At 44.0% G+C, this 23,292-nt stretch overlaps 1 protein-coding gene across 1 annotated transcript in view; it reads right to left on the reverse strand.

Annotated features, from left to right (window-relative positions):
• LOC135279809 (hepatocyte nuclear factor 4-beta-like) overlaps positions 1-21,751 on the reverse strand; it is a 52,583-nt gene extending 30,832 nt beyond the window's left edge. The window contains exons 1-10 of the mRNA XM_064387349.1: positions 21,721-21,751; positions 16,033-16,159; positions 15,865-15,957; positions 15,496-15,555; positions 7,501-8,112; positions 6,569-6,781; positions 2,961-3,397; positions 2,427-2,649; positions 2,012-2,189; positions 593-715 (exon numbers count right to left, since the gene is read on the reverse strand). The gene's annotated coding sequence lies outside the window, so the exon portion shown is untranslated. The remainder of the gene's footprint in view (positions 1-592; positions 716-2,011; positions 2,190-2,426; positions 2,650-2,960; positions 3,398-6,568; positions 6,782-7,500; positions 8,113-15,495; positions 15,556-15,864; positions 15,958-16,032; positions 16,160-21,720) is intronic.
• Positions 21,752-23,292: the final 1,541 nt, after the last annotated feature.

A 23,292-nucleotide genomic window follows, 5' to 3' on the forward strand; every position in this document is an offset into this window, starting at 1 on the left:
TTACAACAATTTAAACAAACGAACAAACAAACTGGAAAAAAAAAAAAAAAACAAACCACAACAACAAAAGATCAAACCCAAACCAAACAAAAAAAACATTAAAATCTCTTTCCACCAGGTTGGAATGATGGATTCTGATCTTTACACACTGTAAAGTGCAAATCACCAGAGACCCCACTGCCAGCAGTGACTTCAGGCTGGCTAATTTGTGAAATTCCCAGTTATTGCACCAAATGTTCAGCACAGATGAAACCTGACTTGGATTTGGGGAATAACTCTGAGATGTTTTACATTTTTCTGATGACCAAAGGTCAGGCTGATGACTTGTTCTTTCTGAGTTCACTTAACTTTTGTTCTTGGCTGCAGAGCACTTGGCCAGGGCCGGAATTTCAGAAGCACAAAGGGCTCCCTTTGATTGCCAAATGTGAAGCAGCCTGAATTTCAGCTCTGTTGAGAAACGGGAGCTCCCTCTGGGAATAACAACTGGATTTGTAAAGAAGTAGCCACAGGTGATTTAGAAATAAATCCCCTTTTTTGGACAACTGAGTGAAATCTGATTAAAATCTCATTTCCCTTACGTAGGGTCCAATACCTTTTAAAAACCTGTCCTTGCCTGGCAAAAGCTTGATAGCCAACACCTGATAGCTCCATGCATCAGTTGGAATTTCTCTTTGTTTTCCATAAGCAGAAGTAAATTCTCAGAAATAAGACATGCCTGCAATATTTTTGAAAAAACAAAATTAATATTTTTCCTCACATTAACAAATACTGCTATCAGTGGGCATTCCTTGTGGATGTTTCAGAGGACTTCTTGTCTCTTTGCCTTTCTGGAAAGAGATCAGCTGATCAACACTTGAAATAATTATGGAAAAACAGGATAAAGCTTCAATTAATAGGTTTTTTTGTGGAAAAAATGGTTGGTTTCATTTGTAAATGAACTTTGAATTTCACTGAAGGGAAGGCAATTAAAATATTTAATAATGAACAAAATTAAAAGTACTAAAAGGGTAGAAACAAAATATTTTGGTTCTTACGTTTGTTTGCAAATGTTGAACGTGGACTCCAGTTTGGGAGCCTTGGCAACATTTTAAAACTAAAATTAAAGTTATGTCCCAGGTAGCAAAACTGACAAATTTGTGGGAACATCAGCCTCTGTCTGAAAATTTAAGAGTTTCAATAGAGATCATAATCTGGCACAATCAACCCATGAAAACATCAACTCGTTTGTGAAACTCCACCTCACCCACCAAAATTATGATGGGGCTTACTTTAATGAATTTATATTGTGTTCCACAGGTGAGATTTTAGCAGTGTTTCACTCTAAGGCAGGGAAATGTTCTTTTTCCATTTATTTCCTACAAAGATAGCAAGTTTTTCCTACTCTGGGCTTATATGAGAAAATCCAAACTCAAATAATTGCTAGTTTGGGCTGAGGTCTGCTCCATCTTGGAACAATCCACCCCAAATTCCTCCAAGCTGTTGATTTATCCAACACTGAATAGAAACTGGAAAACACAGCATTGGAATATGCTGTCCAGAGAACCAAAACATGGGGAAGAGATCATAAAATAATCAAACTTGCATTTTTTTCCCCTCATTCTCCCCTCACTGCCCTCGGGATGAGTTGTTCCCACATGTTCATCCAGATTTTGTCCATCAGAGAACCACGAGGTTGCATCAGAGCCCCTTCTCCAGATCAACATCACTCAGTTCCCCTGATTTTCACCATCCCAGACTAAGATTTCACACACGGATTGGAAAAAATCAGTACCTCTGCAACCCCTGAAGAAAAACTGGAACGTCATAGAATTATTAAGATTGGAAAGGACCTCCAAGACCATCGAGTCCACCCATTGCCCCACTACTACCCCACGTGCCACATCCACACGTTTTTAAATCTCTGAAGGGATGGTGACTTCACCGCTTCCCTGGGCAGCCAGTCCCAACACTTGATAACCCTTTCCATGAAGAAATTTTTCCTACTATCCAATCTCAGCCTTCCCTGGCTCACTTGAGGCCGTTTCCTCTCCTGCTGTGTCCAGAGGGTGATTCATCCCAAACTCAGGTGTCCAAGGGACCTCAGAGGAACTCCACATCAGTGCCAACCTCCCTCCACGGAGCTCACGGGCAGTTTAGGTGACTTCCACTCAAACTTTATGGGAGGTGAAGTCACAGAAGATAAAATCCCCCTGCCAAGAATGAAAATGACACACGGAGCCATCAGGAATTAGGTTGGATTCCTCCACCACGGGTGATGTGGGCCCCTGACTAAAGCAAATAACAAACTGTAAATAAATAAATAACAAGGAGTAAATAGCAAACAGCTAAGAAATTTAAAAAAATAACAAATAAATAGCAAATAAATAGCAAATATCCCAGACAGGGCTGGCAGCAGGAGAGGAGAGAGGAGCCAGGGAGAGCATTACCTCACCGCTGCAGCCAGAGTAGGCATGGGACTCATCTGGAGCACTCCACTGCCTCTGGGCAAGATTTTGGCTTTTGCTGCTGAAAACTCTGTTTAGTCAGGAGCAGCCAGCCTCGAGGAGAGTATTTGCTGTGACTCCCATATCCCCTGTGAGCAACATTCCTGCCACCTCGAGCTTTCTGGGCTGCGGTGTTGACACTTCTTCAGCTCTGTCATTAGCTCAGCTGAGGAGAGAACAGAAATGCTATTCAAGCCCCAGCTCCAACGTGGGAGGTTAGGAGTGCAAATCCTTGCCTTGCACTGAAAACACGATGAGTGTTTTATGTTGGTGTTTTGCTTTCTATTTTAGGGAATGCCTTTGTTAGGTTACAAGCCCTTTCCTAGCACATAAAACACCATTTTTAAGCGGTTCTTCTATCACAGCTATACTCATTTATTCTGATCTGTAATCTCCCACATCCCCAAAAATTAACCCAGGACTTGGGTTTTGACTGGCATCTTACAAATTCCTAGTTTTGTGTTTAAAAACATTTACCTTGTCCCTTGTTTTTCTTTTGCATTTTAAGATTCCTCTGGTGGAATCTGGATCCAGTTTGCTCACAATGGAGATTCAAATGTCACCAAAATTCACCTTTTCCGGTTGTAAGGGTTGTTGGTTTTTTTCTGTAAACCATTCTCCTCAGTGTCTTCACACTGTATTTTTGTTTTATGAGATGAACCAACAGATTGTATTTCAGAGAATCACCAAGGGTGGGTTGACCTTTGACTGTGATCACAGAATCATCAGCAGCTTTACAGTAAAATGAACAACGTTCCTTCCAGGGAAATGAGGCAGCATTTCTTGGGGTAGTTTTGATTTCTGTTTCTGTCCCCCAGATTTTCTCTCTTTGCCCTTCTTCAGACAAGTTAATAATTCAGGGCAAAGATGGAATTCCTCCAAAACACTCCTTTCAGTGTTGCCTGCTAAGTAAACTAAGTGCAAATATAAAAATTTCAGAGAGAAGATAGACCACTCAAAAAAAGCCAAGACAAAACCCACAGGTTAAGTCCATTTTATCTGCAACAATCCATTATATATTTGTACATCTGACCTTGCAGCTCATTCACACACACAAGCATTTTGTTGGAGCTCAGCATTAGGGTAAAAGGGAGAAGTCCTCAACCAACATTTTAAGTGTTCTGGAGAAAAAACTTTCCATTTCTGCAGGGAACTGGAAAGCTGAGACATGCACAAACCTAAATAAATATTGATTTTATTTTTAAAATTATGGATTATCTGAAATGTTTATTGTGTTTAAATTAAGGGGTCTTTGGAGCAAACATCTATGAGTTATAATAGCATCAAAGGGGTAAAGTCAAGAAGAAAAATGAGAAAAGCTTCCAGAAAAAATCACAAAATTATAGAATATCCTGAGTTGAAAGGGACAAGAATCATTGAGTTCAACTCCAAGTCCAATAGCTTGTTCTAAAGTTCTGAGGCACAGGACCAATCCCCATTTTATCTCTTTTTAAAGCAAGAGAATGAGTAACCCCAGTAATTCTGGGTCTCACTCTTTATCTGTGCACCCAGGAGTCATTGAAAATACCCATCTCAGCTGGACATGGAGAGACAGAAAATGGGACTCATCAGCAAATATTTAATCCATCACTGTTGTTTAGTAGCTTATGCTGAGATTCCTTCACAAAGCAGAGCTCTGAGGGACATTAAGGCACTGCAGCCTCTGGGAATGTGGGAAAGAAATGCTGCTGTTGGATGGGAGCAGTGTTGTACCCTTCCAGTCCTCAGCACACTCCATGTGGGAATCATCTCTAACAGGCTCCCAGGCCTCTATCCCAGGGAGACTTTTCCTTTTTTCTTATTTCTAGTGAGGGATAGCTTTTAAAAATGCTTTAGGGACCATGGAGAAAGCATAGATACTTAGCATAAAAGTTCAGCAATGTCCATGAGGAAAGCTGTGGTGGTTCCTCATCAGTGAGACACCTCTTGCTCAACCCCTGGGGGTTCAGGATTATCTGTGCATGTGTTGGAGAGGGCATTTGGTGATGGAACAAAGGGGTGATGGCTTTAACTGCAAAAATTTAGGTTTAGATGGGATATTAGGAAAATATTTTTCCCTGTGAGGGTGGGCAGGCCCTGGCACAGGGTGCCCAGAGCAGCTGTGGCTGCCCCTGGATCCCTGGAAGTGTCCAAGGCCAGGATGGACAGGGCTTGGAGCAGCCTGGGACAGTGGGAGGTGTTCCTGCCATGGCTGGGGAGGGAATGGGATGAGCCTTAAAATCCTTTCCAACCCAAATCATATTTCATAATCCAAAATGACAGGTTATTTTTAAAGTATTTGGGGCAAATTCAGACAGATTTTCCTCTCTAAAAGATTCTCCCCCGCAAAAAAAAAAAGGCAGCGCACAGACATACTGACGTGTGGAAAGATGCTTTTCATGACTTTAAATTGAAGAAATTACTGTAAACATCCAGCTATATTTTCCCCATAATATCCACTTTTGAACACTTCAGTCTCTTCCAGACTGTCTTACTCATAATTGCTGCCCTCTTAGTGGGCATAGTGAAAGCAAGTGACTGTTTGCCAAGTGACAAACACCCATCTCCAAACCCCTGAGCCTCACAGATATTTTCAGGAAGCTCTAACCCCTGATAAATCTCTGCAGACCACTGAGATGAATAATATTTGTGGATGCATTTTTGAGGCTGCCATACTGGAGAGGTATTTGTGGCTGTGGGCTTTGCCACTCACATGGAGACGTATGTTTTCCCTATATCCATCCTATAGGCTATATTTTGCACATCTGCCTTTAATTAGAACCATTTCATACCTTCAGGAATATGTGCCATCGAATGAATCATTTAGAAATTGGAGTTAACCAGCAAATTATACACTCCTCTGTTTTCTTCATTCATGAATTGCCAGTGTCAAAATTCCCTCGGGGCAGAGTTTTTAGCAAATCTGGTGAACCCAAATGTATGGTAAATGTCACAGGCTCGGGGGGACAGATCAGCCCTGCATTTTTACACCATACACCTATTTTCAACAGCTATTTTTTCACTCACACATGGAATAACCAAATCTCTGTCCTCCTGTTTGTTTGGGGTTTTCTCCCCCAGATATTTCAGGGAAAAGAGTCTTAAATTGTGGAAGAGCTCTCCAAGCCAAGCTTCATTTCTGATTTCAGTGATGTTTAGAGCATTACATGGGGTTGTTATTCCATGGTCCCTTGCTGAAACAGGTCACTGTGGCCTCCCCTGTTAAAAGCTGCCTGCCAATTACATTTTGCTCCAGGCCAGAATTCTGCATAAAAACACCAATGAATTACTAGCTGAGGGAAAAGGCTCCTTATTGCTCTTATTTATACTTCAGCAGCACTTAGGGGGTGGGAACTCCCAGCCCAGGTGTGCTCAGAAAAAAGAAACATCCCTGCTGATAAAAACTGCAGCAGACAAGAGGTGAGGAGGAGAAGGAAAAGGGAAACCTGACCAGCTCAGTGCCACCAAATAAAGTCTCTGCATTGTGAGAATCACCCAAATGTGACCTCACTGCATGGAGAGAGTTTAACCAGCTAAGTGTTTGAATTAAAAAGGAGCTGATCCACAGAACTGATTTCAGCATGAAAATAATGGAACAATCCCTGAAAATTATTCAGCAACATCTCATGAGCCAATGGAGTCTCCATGAACTCACCAAGCACTGGCACAATTTCACCATGATTTTTTTTTATTGCTCTTATTTATACTTCAGCAGCACTTAGAGGGTGCTCAGGAAAAGGAAACATCCCTGCTGATAACAACTGCAGCAGACAAGAGGTCAGGAGGAGGAGGAAGAGGGAGAGCACACCAGCTCAGTCTCACCAAATAAAGTCTCTGCATTGTGAGAACCACCCGAGTCTGACCTCACTGCATGGAGAGTTTAACCAGCTAATTGTTTCAGTTTAAAAGGAGCTGTTCCACAGAACTGATTTCACCACGAAAATGAGAAAGAATGGAACAATCACTGAAAATTATTCAGCAGCATCTCATGAGCCGGTGGAGCCTCCATGAACTCAGAGAGAAACACCATCACCAAGGACTGGAACAATCTCTTTCTGGCCTGAATTTCATTGATGGCTATACAAGGCATATATAAAACAAATTACCTGCCACTCTGGAACTCTGTTTTCCCAATTTTATACAACAGCTTGTCTCTTCTTCCTCCTGGACATCTCCAGCCTTGCTGCTTTCTTCCAGCCAGGACTTTCTAACTGGCATTGGCACCCAGGAATAACAACCAGCCTGGCAGCCACAAGCAATTTATGCTCCACAGTTGCAATATTCTCTTTATGCACTTAGGTTTTGGCCCATTTTTCTCTCTAGAAGATGATGCAACACTAATTACATTCTTTTTTTTTTTTTTCCAGGAGAGTTGATAGAAACACATCCAAAGGCATATTTCCCTAGGCAATAGACTGCTTTAATAAATTCTGGTTGCACTGGAAATATTTGTATTTTAATCTGCAAAACAGAGATTAGGCAAAAGTTCCTAATATTGCTTGAGCACTTCAAGCCAAGGAACAACTCCATTGTACTTTAAATTAAACATGTGATTTTCATGGCATTCTAAAGGAGGGTAGATACATTTCTTTCCCAAATGTATGGTCCAGTTGTATACTCATGAGTTTAGATCGAGATATTAAGAAAATAACCAACATTTGCTGTGTGCACAGCAGGTGACACACCAATGCATTGCTAAACCCACCCTGCTGATCAAGTGTATTAAATATCTTTGCAGAAATTTAATCTAATCCCTGCTTGAAAAATAAATCCCAGACAAGAGCAATAAGGCTAAGGGGCTTTCAGAGAAAGCAATTCTTACTTAGGCAAGATGGATAAATTAAATAATGAAATCCACACCTTCAAAAATTATTTTTCTGTGTTCTTTAAACAGGCAGATCCATAGACATTGGGATAATCTATAGACAATCAGATTTAGTTACTGGATAACTTATCCCAGTAAGAAATACCCACAATTTAGGGGGGAAATCCCTTCTCTTTCTTCTATGCTACAGCAGCAGCATTGAAACCAGCTCACCTAAAGCAGGGTTATTCTGGATTTACCATCATTCTGAACAGAATACCTCCCAATTAAACCCACTCAGAACATCAAGAAATCCTGCTGGTAACACCAAAACCTTTTTGCTTCATTTGTTCTCACTTTTCAGTAGCTCAAGGACACTCAGCATCAGCCAGGGATACCCTGGTGAGCATGGGAACCTTTCCTGGTGCAAAGAGAGATTTTCCAAGACCTTGAGCACCAGATATCAGCCTGGCTTGGCTAATTGAACAAAGCCCACTTAAAAAACCTTGATCAAGCAGTAGATGAGATGCTCAGGCTTTCCTCTCACTCCAGATGGCAGCAGAGATGCTGACTCACCCAGCAGAGCTGGGCTTGTTTCCTGCACCTCCAGCGGGGCTGCTCCCAGCGCCTGGAAACAGCTTCCCTCTGGAATGGAACAGGGCAGAACCCAGCAGAAAACACAGCGAGGGAGTCAGGAGTGGGTTCCGGATGCTCCTTCCCGTGTCCTGTTGCTCCTGGCCTCCTCCCCTGCTTTCCACACAGCAGCACATGATGTTTGCACAGCCTCCTTGCAGAAATCGCTTGTCTCCAGGCTGCAGCATCGGAGAGACAAACTGGAGGAGTATCCTGGAAAAGGAGGAATGGGTGATGTGAAACAGATGTTTTCTCTTAATTGCTTATTGCAGAGGCAGCCCAGTAACTAATCCACCTGCTGTGTTCCCACAGGGATAATTACTCACCCCGTGCTCCCAGCTGGCTGAATTTATGTTTTCCATGCCTCATTATATCCATCTCTGCCCAACAACATGCCCCAAGGTGCTGCACAAAGTGCCACACTCATACAAATACCCATCTCCTTCTCACCCAGAGCAGCTGTGGCTGCCCCTGGATCCCTGGAAGGGTCCAAGGCCAGGTTGGACACTGGGGCTTGGAGCACCCTGGGACAGTGGAAGGTGAATTGGAACAAGAGAAGTCTTAAGGTCCCTTCCAACCCAAATCATTCTGTGATTCTGCAGCTCTAGGTACAGAGCTGGAGCACTTTCAATGAGAAAAGGTGTTTTCAAATTGCTTAGATACAGAGATTCACATGGCAAGTAGGGTTTTCCAGAGAATCTGGAGGTGTTAATTAAAAATAATAGTATGGTACATGCAAGAGGAGATCTTCCCAATCTCTCACAGCAGTAAATAATTCATGTCTGAAATCCCTGTTTCTTCTAAGACCCCTTTTGTCACAGGAAGTGATCAGAAACACACAGTGAAGGTTTCTGAGTATCCAGGTGATGTTGGTGCTGATTTTTAACTTGCTCACACATTGCTATTCTGAGTCACGTTCAGCACAGAGAAATGGTTGTTTTTTACCCATCATTTTCCCCAAATATTTCAAGGCTTGCACTCAAAGGTGCTGCTCAGTGAGGAGAGAAGCCCTTGGTAGTGAGTTCTGATCATGGTTAACAGGCAATTAACAGTTACAAAAAGTTAATTGAATGAAGAAAAATAGAAGTTTCAAGGGATCTCTGCTTCTCACCTAGACTTGGAAGCAGGGGCATCCCACATCTTCAGTGTTCCAAGAGGAGCACTGGATCCTTCTCACTGCCAGAGGAATTTGATTTTGATGGAGTAGATGGTGCACAAGTGATAGGAGGAGAAAAATTGTCACTGACTGGACTTGATAGGGCTGGGAACAGAACATGACCTGAGCTCCAAGCTTGGTTCTGCTCCTTGTTAGCACAGCCTTCCTCTTTCCTTCTTTTCCAGAGAGCTACTTATTTCAGAGCCTCAGGCGAGAGCCAGCACCAGCTGGAGATAATTTAGTCCTACTTCACTAATGTTGATGTCTCTGGATTTAATATTGGCTTTTCTGGAACCCTCCTAGGGCTCTTTGGCTTGGCGAGGTGGCTCAGGTAGTTATCCTGAGCATAATATTTTGTTAACCAAGTGGGTGCAGATCTATTTCAAATACAAAACAGGAGTCTGCTCATCCAGGACTAACAAAGCTCCCCAAACTCTTCCCCTGCTGAATGCTCAGCAGCCCTCAGCTCTGGGGAACATCTTCAAAAGCCTTTCAGGCTTAACTAAAGCCTGCTGGAGTAACACCCAAAAGTAAAATGAAGTCCTCAGAGGGAAAATTCAGCGGCTGGAGAGATGGATGTGGATGGAAGTGGATGTGCTGGGAATGCAGAGAGCTTTGTCAGGGGGGTCACCAAGGGCTTTGCTCAGTGGAAGAGGCATCCAGATGCAGCCAGAGAGCCCCCAGTGCTCTGCCCGTGGCTCCTGGGAATACCTGAATCAGGGTGATGCCTTGGAAGGCTGAGCTAGAACAGAGGCTGGACAGAGCTAAAGGATAAAGCAGGGATTTATTAAAAGGATCTCCTCAATGGATCCACCTTGGGCAGCACAGGAGCCCAGCCAGGGCTGCACCCAAGATGAACCCAAATGGTCCCAAAATGAACCCAAGATGAACCAAAATGGTCCCAAAATGAACCCAAGATGAACCCAAATGGTCCCAAAATGAACCCAAGATGAACCCAAATGGTCCCAAAATGCACGAGCGCTCCCGGGGTCTCTCCCTGGGCTCAGTTCTGCTCCATGTGCACATTGCAGTTCAGTGTCCAGTTCCAGCTGCAGCCCCTGCAGTCCCATCCTGCTTGTTTTTCTCTCTGCAGCCCACGGGGTTTGTGCTCTTGGGCTGAGATTTGGATCATTTGTCCTTGGTGCCCAGCTGGAGCAGGAATTGTTTTGTGTCCCTGCTCTGTGCACAGAGCTCACCATGCCCTGATGTGAAGCTCAGACCCACACACTAAAGCAGCACAGAATGTGATAAAATAGAAAAGCTAAAACCTGAGGCATCAAGAGGACCTGAGCAATGGCTGAGGGAGGAGCTGGGAGGGAGCCCAGATAGAGCAAGTTTTGAGAAGAGCAGACAATAAAAAGCTGAGGCTCACCACAACAGCATTTGCTCACACCCTTGTGCCTGGGGACAGGCACAAACCCATGAGCTGAAATCCCTGGCAAACCAGAAATCCAGAGGGAGATTCAAACATTGCCCCTTGCCAGACTGGCCATGGAATATTCTCCTGCACTGCTGCTCCTGAGCTCTGTCCAGGGGTGTTCCCAGCCTGGTGTATCTCTGTGCAGGATGATTTGGGACAGAGATGGAAAGGAGATCCCAAATGTGTCCCCATCACTGCTATAAACACCATGGGTGTTATCCCAGGAGCAGGACACAGAAAGGGCACAAAGGGACTGAAGAAACCTGTAGGTTTACAGTAACTTTGGTTTTCCAGACTCCTCTCAGTCATACCCAGCAAAGCCAAATTTAAAATATATTTTTTGCTTTCATTTCTAACTGTTCAGTTGGATGCCTGCCTTGCACATGGGTGTGGTGGGAAATGTTGGTGTGATATATATCACAAACAGAGGTTTTCCTTCAAGCCTCTCAAAATCTCATCTGTTTTATCAGTGGCTGCTGTTACTTCCAGTTATTTATGCAGGTAACTGCAGTCCCATTACTTGCCAGTGGCATGGAAAAGCCCTGGAATTAACCCAGCAGTTTTGATGTCTGCAGTAATTGTACCCTGCCTCCTCTTTCATGAAGAGAAAAAATTGCTACAATACTCAAGATAAAACAAATAAATCCAATATAAAAGCCCATCTAATTGAATTAAATGAAAGTAGCCTCTCAGACTGCCCTTTCTGTGAATCACATTATCTTCATGTTTACTGACTCTTTGACAGGAGACTAAATGATCCCAAATTTTATCAGAATAAATCAACCAAACAAAAAAAAATCCCTTCTAAAAAGGACAGACGTTCTTAACAGTCATCTGGAACAGATTATTCCTCTCCAAGTAGCATTGTTGATACTGAAAGTGTTGTAACAATATCCTTTTCTAATGTGGTTCTGCTGAGGCTCCATCCATAATAAAACCAGTCAGTGCCAAAAAACCCACTTAGCATGAGAATCCCCAAAACCTGGATTATTTGTGTAAGACTCTGATTTGACTTTCCAAGCTCCATTATCTGATGAAGTTTCTTTTAATATTTTTTAAAGGAGATCAAGGAATGAGCATCACCTAATCTGGGGAAATGTTTTTGCTGAACCATACACCCTCCAAGTCCTTGTAAATCCCAAATGCCACTAAAGAGAGATGGAGACTGGAAATCAAATTAATTTTTCCTGTTTCCAGCCTTGTAAAGCCTAAAATAACTGCACCTTTTTTATTTTCTTGAGTATAAGTTGTCAGCTGAGCAGTAGGGCTGCATTCAAAGGTTACAACAGATACAGCAGAATGTGTATCAGTCTCATAAATGATGGCCAAATATCAATCAAAGAATGCCACCTTTACACCAAGATAGTCAGAAAAATCCAATAACATTGAGGGCTCAAAAGGAGGCAACTGCAACAAAACTACCCAGCAGAAAGAGCTGAACACTCACCATTTTTTAGCTCAAATGAATGAAAGAGTGCTCTACCAGGATCCCAAATAAAGGCATTTCCACCACATTAGTGGTGAACAGTGCTGGGAAGGTGCCTTCTCTTCCTAAAAAACATCTCCACTTCTGCCACCTCACAGATATTTGTGTCTCATTGCCCAGCACGTTTCTGTCACAAGCCATAAAGAAGTGATCAGGGACAGAGAGATAAGGACTGCAATTCCCTAGGAAAATAGCATTTAAAATTATAGAAGTTCCATGATTTTCACCCTATTTTTACTTTTTCCCATTGCTCACTTGCTGATCTGTTCCTGTCCTACTTATACAATTTCAGTTTCTCTAGATGTAAACGTTCATGGTTACACCAAAAAATAGTTATTCTTCAAACTAAAACTTCTTCAGAACTTCATGGGGAAAAACAAGTAAAACATCATAACAGAGCCTGTTAGATGCTGGACATTACCAGTTCCAGCTGTTCTATCAGCCAAACACTTCCAAACCATTTAGCCCAGAGCAGCAAATCTCAATGAAAAACTGATCAAAAAAAAAAAAAAAAAAACAAAAAGAGAAAAAGAGGGGATGAGAAAAGTCAGAGCCACTTCAGAACTTCTTTGAAGTGTTAGCCTGCTGTTCCCCGAGGTCACTGTGCTGTGCCTCAGCCCAAATGCCATCCCCTGGCAGAGGATGAGGAGCCCTGGGTGCAGCTCTGCATTGTTCGCGTGCGCACGGGGAGCGGAGCCGAGAACCAGCCAGCCACTCCTGTCCCTGTGGTTGTTGGCAACTTCTGGGACAAAACATGGCTTGGAGTCACAACAGGACCTGGGCTCCCCTCCCTCCAGCCCTGCCACCCTCGCTGGGAGCCAGCTGGGAGCCTTTCTTCTCGTTCTCTTTGTTGTCTGTGGTGCCTGATAGCAGAGGTCCTGCCAGCCTACAACTGGAAACAAGAGCTCTGCCTTTGTGCTCTGTCTGCCCAGAGATAGGGCAGTAATTTATGAAGCCAGCATGCCAAGGACTTGCCAGCAATGTCAAAAGCAAGTTCATAATAAATTACTCTTTTTGGGGCACTTCCTTCACTTGCCAATGGAGGAAAAGCAAAGAAAAATGACAAAGAGCCCCTCTCGTTTCCTTCAGACAACTGTGATTTATTACAGGCGAAACAAGGAGGATTCCAAAAACATTACTCCTATAAGGGAAGGTAACTCAATCTCCAGCAAAAATAAACAGCCATGTTTAAATAAACCTTCTGAGAAGTGCTACTGCCCTTTTCCCTAGAAATTGGGGGAGCATTTCTTTGCCCTGATATTGTTCTGCTGTGTGAGACGCTGACCCGGGGATCTCGTCTGCTTTGGGTGGCCTGCTAAGTCATCAAAGGATAAAAGGCAGAGAACAAAGGGGAAAATAAAAGTATTATGAGCTGCAGCTGAAGTGCCTGACAGATGTTGGGTGGCTGCTTATGGGAACTGCCTTCCATCTCTGGAGCAGAGGGTTCACCCTGTCACTGCCCAGGCTCCTGCTCCTGGTGGGGAGGGGTGGGATGGGCAAGGTCTTTCCCCAGGACACCACCCCAGACACCACTGGTCAGTGGTTTAGGGACTTCCCCCAGCTCTCCCATGAACAGTGAATTCAATAAATCACAGCAGCACTTAGGTCACATACCCTGCAAGGGTTCTCATAGGCTTTAGAGCTTTCAGCAGTACCAACAAATCCAAGAACAGCCCATGACTCAGAGGACAGGATCCATCCCCTCTGCACTGACCCTCTCCTGACCTTTTTTTCTCCCTAGTGGGAAAGGTGGGAAGGTTAAATCCCACCTTGTTTCCTCCTCTCCTTTGGCACCAGGACAGCACACTGCCCAACACAACAAATAGAAGTGGGTAAAAAGAGTTTGGGAACAAATGCAGACCTTCTAGAGAAGCCAAGTCATGGGCATCAAGCCTGGCAAAGCTTCTGGAGAGATGGCATCCACCTGCCCACTGGCTGAAGTCCTGCTTTTGCTCCTTATCACGCACGCAGCACCCCAGCCTCTGCTGGCGTGATGTGTGAGAATTGCTGTGCTCCCCAGAGCCCTTGCACAACCACAGGATTTACTGCCTCCCCTCAGAGTGATCCCAAGGCACGCCCTCTGCCTCCTCTGCTGCTGGCCTTGCTCTTTGCTTGACTTCCTTATTCCAGAATCGCTCCCTAATTAACAGGAGCTATTAGGAAAACTCACTGCAGGAATGCCAGTCCCGTTCTCTCCACTGAGATAAGACATGATTAATGGCATGAGGCAAATTAGTTATACAGCTGCTGAGGTCTGGGGATCTCTTACTTGCTGTGAACACATCAGACTCAGGGTGGATTTTTTTCTTATTGAGCTTATTGTGCTTTAGGAAGAGAAAGGTAATTAAACCAGCCTTTTCTATCACACTTTAAAGTAGTAGGGTAAAGGAGTGGGGAGAAAAATTGCAAGACTTGTTCTTTGTGGATTTCTGTGATGATGAAAAGGCTGGCAAGGATAATTTATGAATTAATAGTGATCTGAGCTGCTGTGGTCAGCTGAGAACAAGAGCTCGCCCATGGCTTCAGGCAAACCAGGCAGGGTTAAATCCCTGAGGAGCCCAGGCAGCTGAGACATCCCAAGTGCAGAGCAGGCAGTGCTGCCAAGGCTCCTTTTCCAGCTCATGGAGACAGCAGGACACCTTGGCCCAGGCTCCAAAATAGCTGGCATGGCAATCAGGGAGCTGCTGTCCAAGAGAAAATGCCAAGGGAAGAGGCATGCCTGCAGTCACAGCCCTGCAGGGAACTGGGTGCTGGCTCCCAGTCTGTGCTATCCATCCATAGCTGGATAAAAACCCTGAGGAAGGGTCCTGAGGACAACCACAGCCCTCACCTGCTCATTCAGTGCTAGAGGAGTCACCTTGGAGGTGTGGGACACCTCCCTTACCCCTGGGCCAAGAATTCCTCCTGTGTCCCATGCCCTGGTGCCAGCCCTTGTCTCTGTGGATGGCCACGCTCTGGCTCAGCTCTCAATCAACTCTCCAGACTGAGCTCTGTGACTAAAAATGCTCTGGGAACACCCTCCCCTTGTAGCCAGGGGCCCCTGGAGAAGGCAGGAAAAATGGAGGGATGCTCATGGTCCCAGGATGGGAATGAGGAGATGAACATCTGTGTCTCTGCCCCACCTTCCCCGAGGGCAGTGACGGTCAGCTTGCCCAGGAGCATCAGCAGAAGGGACACTGTGCTGCCCCAGGAATCTCCTGGTGGACATGGAGGTGGGTTTTCAGGGGCTTTCTAACTGGGCAGCAAGCCAAAGATGGGAAGATTAAGGATCTATATTTTGGACTGAGACACTGTGAGCTAAACCACCATCAACCAACATTTTCCATTGGTGACTTCAGCCCTAAGTGCCTAAACTCTGCTTGGGAGACCCAGCTGATCAGCCCAAGCCCCTGTGAGGCAGGAGGGACACCTGAGACCCTCTGGAACTCCTGGAGCACACAGCCTGCACAAATAACCTGCAGGAAAGCTCCATTTCAAAGTAGCTTGCAGTGAAAATAAAACACTTCAGCACAAGTTGTTCTCCAGAGTACATACCTGTAAGCATGTGTTGTTGTGATCTTTTTGTATAATTTCCCAGACTGATTAGAAATGAACCTATTAAAAAAAAAAAAAGAAAAAATATCTTCAGAGTGGTCAGGAAAGCCCCACCTGAGTCATGTTCTCTGGCTTCTCAGCCTGGGCTCCTGTGGTGTGAATTGTGTCACACATCCCAATACAGCTTCAAAGGAGACTCTTGAAAGAACTCAGAAACCACCACCATAAACTGACTAAAAGAGTATTTTAAGAAGTATTTTAATAAGTCAACTTGAATACCTTTCAGATACAACACTGAACTGCAGGGCTTTTTTCTTTTTTCCCCATGGAATAGTTAGTTTTATTTCCCCCCAAAAATTGAATACTTACACTTCTGATCCCAGTTTTTTCTGGCAGCTGTCACATTTCCATCATTTGGCAACACAGCAAGGATTAGGAGGCTTCCTGATGTCCTCCTCCTCCCTGAAAAAGAGCACATGGCTGACGTAAACTTTTTGATTTTAATATTTGGGCACACAACCAATGGGGATCTCTTACCTGCTTTGTTGTCACTTCTTGTGCTTTGCCTGCCTCACTGATCTGATAAAATGCAGTGCCAATGGAACAGATTTATATCAGGGAGGATTTATCCTGGAAAGTAGGATCCTCTCTCCATAAATATTCTCTAAAACAGAGAAGAAAACAGAGGAAAGAAAACACAACAGCTACCAGATGACAAGTTATTATTTTCCTGGATTGGTTGAAACAGGGAGCACATCCAGGTTATTGTGAAGGTTTGGTAACTCCTTAACATTTTTGGTTCAAAAGGTACCTCTTAGTCTGGGCCCTTTTGGGCAGATCACCACAGAAAAGGTGAATGGAAATCCACTGACTGAAGAGTGTGCATTTGCAACACTGAGAGATATCAGCCAGCCATAAAAGAGCTGTAAACCAATATTTCATATCTGTCACACCAGTAGCCATAAGCAATTTGTGATACTCTCACGTGCCTGATCCGTGACATCTTTTATGACTTTATCTGCAGATTTCCTCAGACCTGGAAGTGTCCAAGGCCAGCTTGGATGGGGGTTGGAGCAACCTGGCATAGAGGAAGTGTGAGGAATGGATTTGTAAAGAATTCTCCAAACCTGACAGAAGGCTCACACAGTTTTGTGCATCTGTGTGCAAACACTGAGATAAGGTGTGCTGACTCAGGAAGGCCACGGAGTAGAGATGACATTGCTGAGAGAGAGATTGAACTGGAAAGAAGTTTTAATAAGTTACAAAATAATGTCTTACAAAAATATTAGATATTTTAGAAAATTAGAAGTGTTAAAGATGCATTGTAGTAGGAGTGGGAGTAGAGAAAAATATAGGTGATTGGTGTTAGTAGTAATAGTGTGTCTCACTATTCATGGAAACTGATAATGGAATAAAATCTTTTAAAATGCCTCTCAGTTACCCCAAATCTAGAAAAAAAAAACTAAAAAAACCATCAAGGAAGGTGTTCCTGGCCATGGCAGGGGGTAGAAAAAGATGAGGTTTAAGGACTCTTCCAACCCAAACCATTCTGTGATCCCATGATATTCCCAGTATCTGAGCACTAAGGCTATTTCTCTACAACCCCAGGAAATTAAATCAGCCTGAACAAACCTGTGTCTCCCACCAGCCAGGTTTCACAGCATCCTGGAATGCTGGACCCACCATAGGAAAGGCAGAGACGTGGAATTGGTGTCTGTCTCAATAAATGCTTCCTACCAAGCAAAGGCTTCACACCTGAGTAAAGACTCAGGTAGGGTCTGCTCCCCAATTACCTCACCTCTGCATTCCAACCTCCTCCAGGCCACTCTCCAGGCCTGCCCCTGATGCTCTATAGTTGATACAACCTTCCCTTATTATCCTGTTACTGTCTTTAAAACTTCCATCTCCTCATCACTGCCACATTTTTAGTAAATTTAGGGGAACAGGTATTTTTTAGTGGTTTAAGAACATTTGCTGATGGAAATTTAGATTTCCCTGGTAGCTGAGTATGGGGTTTGCAGCTGTAAAATTTAATTAAACCACTAAAGGAGGGATAAAATAGGACTAATTGTTGTGCCCAGGCTAAAAGTAGCTTGGCTGACATCACCTGGGCAGCAAACAGAAAACCAGGGAGCTCCACACATCTCCCACACTTGGCTGGAGACTTTGGTGCAAGGAAAGACAAACTCCCCACTGACCTGGATGAGTCTGTGCCCTCTCCACATCAGGAACAAAGACATTAAAGGCTCTCAAAGTCTGACCTTGAGGATGATCTTTCCTGTTTAATTTAACTGCCCTAAAACTTGGGAGTAGAACTGCAATTTCAAACTGGTAATTACTTGGCAAGTAAATAAACTACAGCAGCGCTGGACCCTGAAAAGTTAAACTAGCATGTGAGCTTTCATTAAGTACTTTATTCATACTTGTTTTCTACAGAAAACTTCCAAATTTGAATTAAAACAGAAGAGTCAGCAGGAGGAGAAAGTGCAAGCTAAGTGCAAGATATTTCTTTTGCTTTCAGTTGCTGCATTAAGAACAAGAATCCAGGGGGAAAATATTAAATAAACACTAGGAAATCCTAAGGTTTTGATGTTTCATGACAATTGTTTTCAGATGGATAGACATGAAATAATCCCACATCAAACTAACTGTGGCTGACATGCCTGCCACCAGGTATGGTCCAAGAGAGGCAGATATGGAGGAAGTGGTGAAAGGGAGGATAAATCATTTAGCCAAAACCCACTCCCAGTTCCTCCAGTCCATTGCAGTGAGTGCTGAGGGTTGTTAACACCCACACCTCTCCACTCCGTGGTGTTTGTCAGGATTTTCTTCCAGCAGCATTCCTGAAAGGTCACCACTGACAGAAGCATCCTGCTGTAAAACCTGTCCTCAAACACCTGCGGAACAAACTGGTTTTCCAGCAAGATCAGAAGCTGGACTGGGCTGGAGGATGCTGAGGGTGAGACCTGAGTGAGGAATTTGTGTTGCTCAGAAGCTCAGGGAGTTAAACCTCACTCAGGTGACAGCACCAGAGTGTGGCACTGCCACAGCTCCTCTTGAAGGAGCACCAGGGAAGAGCATTCCCACAGATCCCAGCAGGTCTCTGGCCACAGTCTATGGAGAGGCTTTGGTAGCCCATGGAATGGCACCCCTGAAGGTTTTCCATCTCTGGAGAAGATTGTTTTGAGCAGCACTTGGAAATGGCAGCATCAAGCTAAACCTGTTCAAAATGAAGAATCGACCTGGAGGAGCTAATTCAGAAAAGGGGTGTGAATTCCAGTAAATAACAATGGGAGATCAGTGTTCCTGTTCCTCACAGCTGCAGGAGGAAAAAGCCAAGTTCTGTCTGTTCCAGGTCATCTGTTTCAAGACATCCAGGAAACAAGCTGCCCGTGAAGTTAGGCAGGACACTCAGGCACTCAATTCCATCCTGGAGAGCAAACAATAAGGAGAAGGAATTTCTTGCCTTGCCTTTCCTGAAATCTGAACTGCTGTTAACCAGCCCTGTTGAACAACAAACCCACAATCCCATCCCACACAGCATCTCTGGATTCAGCAGAAGGAAACCTGGGATTTGGGGATTTCTGTCTCCAGAGAGGGGCCCCCTTCTGCCATTCCCAGCCACGGAACACACCACAATTCATGTTCTCTACCACAGCCCTTTGAGAGCAAAGGTAGACATTTCTCCAAGACTTCTGTCTTCCAGGAATGAAAACATAACACAGATTTATTCACAAGTTTCTTCCAGGGGTGGCAAAGGGTAGGAGAGTTGGAAAGGCAGAAACATTTCTAGTAGGTGAGGTCCCTTCTGAAAGGTCCACATAACCCATGCCAGTATTACCACAGCTTGCATTGAATGTTTCCTTTTAGCAATGAAATTTAAGGCTGAAATCTGAGCTCTTGGGACCCTGGTAGCTTAACAACAAAAACTCAGCTCTATACCTGCTCTTTATTTATTCATATATGAAATATGAAACATGAAATATCTGGGCAATATGAAGGTTGAAGCTAGATGATGTTTAAGGTCCCTTACAACCCAAATCATTCTATGATTCTATGAATTACAAAAATTTGAAGTTGCGAGCAAAATTCTGATGCTCTGCAGGCAGCCTTCCCTTTTCCAGCTGCAGAAAAACAAAAGTCTCCATTAAAACCTTCCCTTTCCGTTTCCCTAACTCTGCTTGGAGCCCATCTAGCAGACCACCTCTACTCCTTTATTCTGGAATTTTCTTTGGAAGTTCAAGGAGCAGAGAATGGCTCTTTTTGCTGTGCTGTGGACAAAACCAACCCCGTGCCTCAGCAATCTCCTATCCACTGCAGGACATGCTTGTTATTCCAGCTCCTCCGTGGGATGGCAGGAGACAGGATCAAGAGAAGCACAGTGGGTGTGCAGGAAGAAGGGGGTGACCTCCAGCTCTGCTCAAAGATGGGTGTTTATTGCTTTCCCAAGGAGACAAAGCTGAGCTCAGTCCCTTTCCTGCCAGCACTACTGAACCATTCTTATTTCCTGTATGTGGAGGTGGAAATGTCATGCCTCAGCCCCGATTTGTGCTTTTTATTTCTTTTCTTATTTTGTGGTTTCCATGTGCTAAAAGTGCCTGGGAGATGTGTGCTCTGTGATGGTGAGAGGCAGCTGCTTCCATGTGAGCTCCCAGCCCCGAAAGCAGTGCCAGCACTGAAGGTGTTACTGGAGGAAGCTTTTTTACTGCCAGGATTTCTTCTGTCTCTGGGGCTGAGGCACCACAGCAGATTGCTAACACTGCTCAGAGCAGCAAAACCCCCTCAGAGCTCTTTAGGCTCTGTTAAAATGGATTTATGACCTGCATGGGATTTTATCAGAGCACAGAAGTCTGGGGTTTCTGTCCTGGTGCAGAGGATTAAACCCAAACATGAATCTCTCTCTGTCTGCTGCATCTTCCAGGAGCCAGCGTCGGCACAAATGACTCTCTGCCAGTTCCTCCCTGACCAGACCAGCAGTTTAACCCCTTTTTGAAATACAAAAACTGGATTTAGTTCCCATTAGAGTCAGGGCTGATTACCCTGGCCCTTCACTCTTGACAAGGGCACGAGGGCAGCAGTGACACCCAGCAGCAGCAGAGTCACCAAGGAAGATCCATGCAGGAACCAGCTGCCCAAAATAAGTTCCAAACCCTCAGTTATTGCCCTGGAACACATGGGAATAGTTTAATAAATCTGAGAAATTCAGTGGAAGGGAGAGCTGGAGGGCAAAGGCTCAGAGCCAGTGTAAGAACTTGAGCAAGGGACATTATAATGACATTAATATTTATTATAATTACACCAGTAATTGTACTCAGGGAGATGATTTCTGCTTCTTTTGTGTTAGATACAAAAGGTAGAGTTCAGTTTATCTGCTTTCAATTACAAACATCTCCAAAAGGAGAAAACCTTCAAGGCACAATAGATATCCTATTTACAGATAATTTCCCTAGGGAATGATCCATATTTTTACCTTCAAAAAAGCAATTAAAGAGTATCATCCAACCAAATATCATCTCACCTCTGACCAGCACACCCTTCCTCTTGGTGAAACCCCTACAAATCCAATTTTGTGCTATGGAAACAAAGAATTGTCCCAAATCATGTTACTCTTTTTAACTCGGGCTGTGTTTAACAAAACAATTGTCATAAATATTTCAGCTATCCTAAAGCTGAAACAACTCACTGAGCTACTGAGTGAAAAAAGATCAAATGAAAAAAAAGATGAGTCTGGCAGTATGATTTCATTAAGAAGCAAGTTCAACTTGCAGTGGGGACAGCAAAAATAGGAAAAACCTCCCAAGAGCTCCACAGTGCAGCCCCTGCTGCCCTGAAAAAATGAGAAATCATCCAAAGGAGCAGGGAAATCTGAGACTGATGTCGCTTCTTGCAAACTTATAGCCCAATTAGAGAAGCCACAGGGAGAGTAGACAGCTCTTCTTGACAGCAAACCCAGGAACTACTAAAGTCCCAGCAGAAATTACTGCATTTCCAAAGCCATCATGTAATTTAAAACATCCCTTCAGATATGGAGCAGGGGAAAATCTTCCATAGGAAATAGATCAGGAACTTCTTTTCATTCTCTGCTTCTTAGAACTTTCCAATGAAGGGATTTTCTTTTTTTCTTAATTTTAAAATATCGTTATCTTCTCAAAAGCAAGAGTATATTATCTAGAAGCTTGATTTTCTACAAATAATTATTACCAAAAAATAAGGGAAGAATTGTACCTAATTTTTGGCTGCTTTAGTTCCTTTTCTGGGATGATCTTGCGAAGTGGTTTACACATCCCTCAGCATCTTCTCCTAGAAATAAAATAAAATAAATAAATAAATCTGCCTTTTAGGGTGTTTCTATTTAAAACAAACCCAGAAATAACCCCACTTCACCCTCCACTCTTGCCAAAGCACTTCAGAAACATAAAGCTCCCTCCAAACCGAGGTGAGGCGCTGAGGGCAGAAATAAATAGGAGGGTGTTAATTGCAGTGTAAACATCAATCAAATAACAGCTCTGGGGCTGCCAAAGTGTCACTGGTGAGGGGCAAACCATCAGCTGAGCTCTAAAACCACGAGGTGCTCCCTGGAGGATCCTGGAGCACTTGGAGGGACACCCAGGACACTCCAAAGGGTCTCAGTGCCATGGATGCATCCCCCCCAGCTGGGCCCTCTGCCAGCACATAGCTGAAGTCTAACCAGGGAAACCACGAGGAATTTCTCTTGGTCCAATCAGGAAGATTTAAATATTCTCTAATTTTTTTTTGTTTGGTTTGGTTTTTTGGGGGGATTTTGGTTTTGTTTTGGTTTTGTGTTTGTTTGTTGGTGTTTTTGTTTGTTTGTTGGTATTTTTGTTTGTTTGTTTGTTTTTTCTTTACAGCTGGAATTTCTCAATAAAAGCTTTGCAATTACAGAATGTCTATGGGGAGAAAAAATTCTGCCTGTCCCTGGCAGGAGTGAGGGACACGGAGCAGCCACCATGGCTGGGAGGTCCCTGCATCTCCTCCCTGTCCTGTGTCCCTCCTCATCCCCATTTTTGTCCCCTCCTGCCACAGAGGGAACCCAGGGAATTCCTTCCCCTCTGGCTGAAATTCCCTGTGGTAGCAATCCAGCACTTCCCAGGAGCAGCAGGTTTAGGGGGTGGGGATGGAATCCTTCCAGGAGCCACAGATCAGCAGGGCAAACTCCAAACTCACTTCTGATCAGAGAAGTTTTAAAGTTTAAAGTTTTAATCTGATTTTTGCAGTGAAATATTAGTTCCTAGGGGAAGGGGCCCCACTGTGGCCCCACTGGGAAGCCAGGCTAGAGACACTGGTTGTTTGCTGAGGCACATCCTCTTCCCATCCTATCCTATTTTCCCTAAAATAACTCGACCAAGCAGTAATTCATGGTTATTGACTAAGCTATAGAAAATCTCAGGGGAATCAAGGAGATAAATGGCCTTTGGTTTTCCATATAGGAGTGATGGAAAGAGAGCCTTTATGCTGCCTCAGACCCTGCCAGGAGGGTTTGCAGCTTCTCTGAAAATCTGTAGGATTATATTGCTCTGTGCCTAAAAACATATTTACACTGGGAACAACAGGCTGGGTGGGAATGGCACTTTTTATACTGAAAAACCACTGGAAAATGAAAGTCCTTGACAGATTTTTGTACCACACTGAAAAAAATAGAATTTAGGAAAATATAAAGGCACATGAGCTGACGTTAATAATGGTGAAAATCCCCGGGATTTTTGGCAAGTGTCTTTCCAAAGCAGATCCTCATTGTGCCCACCCTCCTGCAGCTCCAGTCTCCCCCTGTGGAATGTG

This window comes from Passer domesticus, chromosome 12 (genome assembly GCF_036417665.1).
Source record: "Passer domesticus isolate bPasDom1 chromosome 12, bPasDom1.hap1, whole genome shotgun sequence".
Lineage (NCBI taxonomy): Eukaryota > Metazoa > Chordata > Aves > Passeriformes > Passeridae > Passer > Passer domesticus.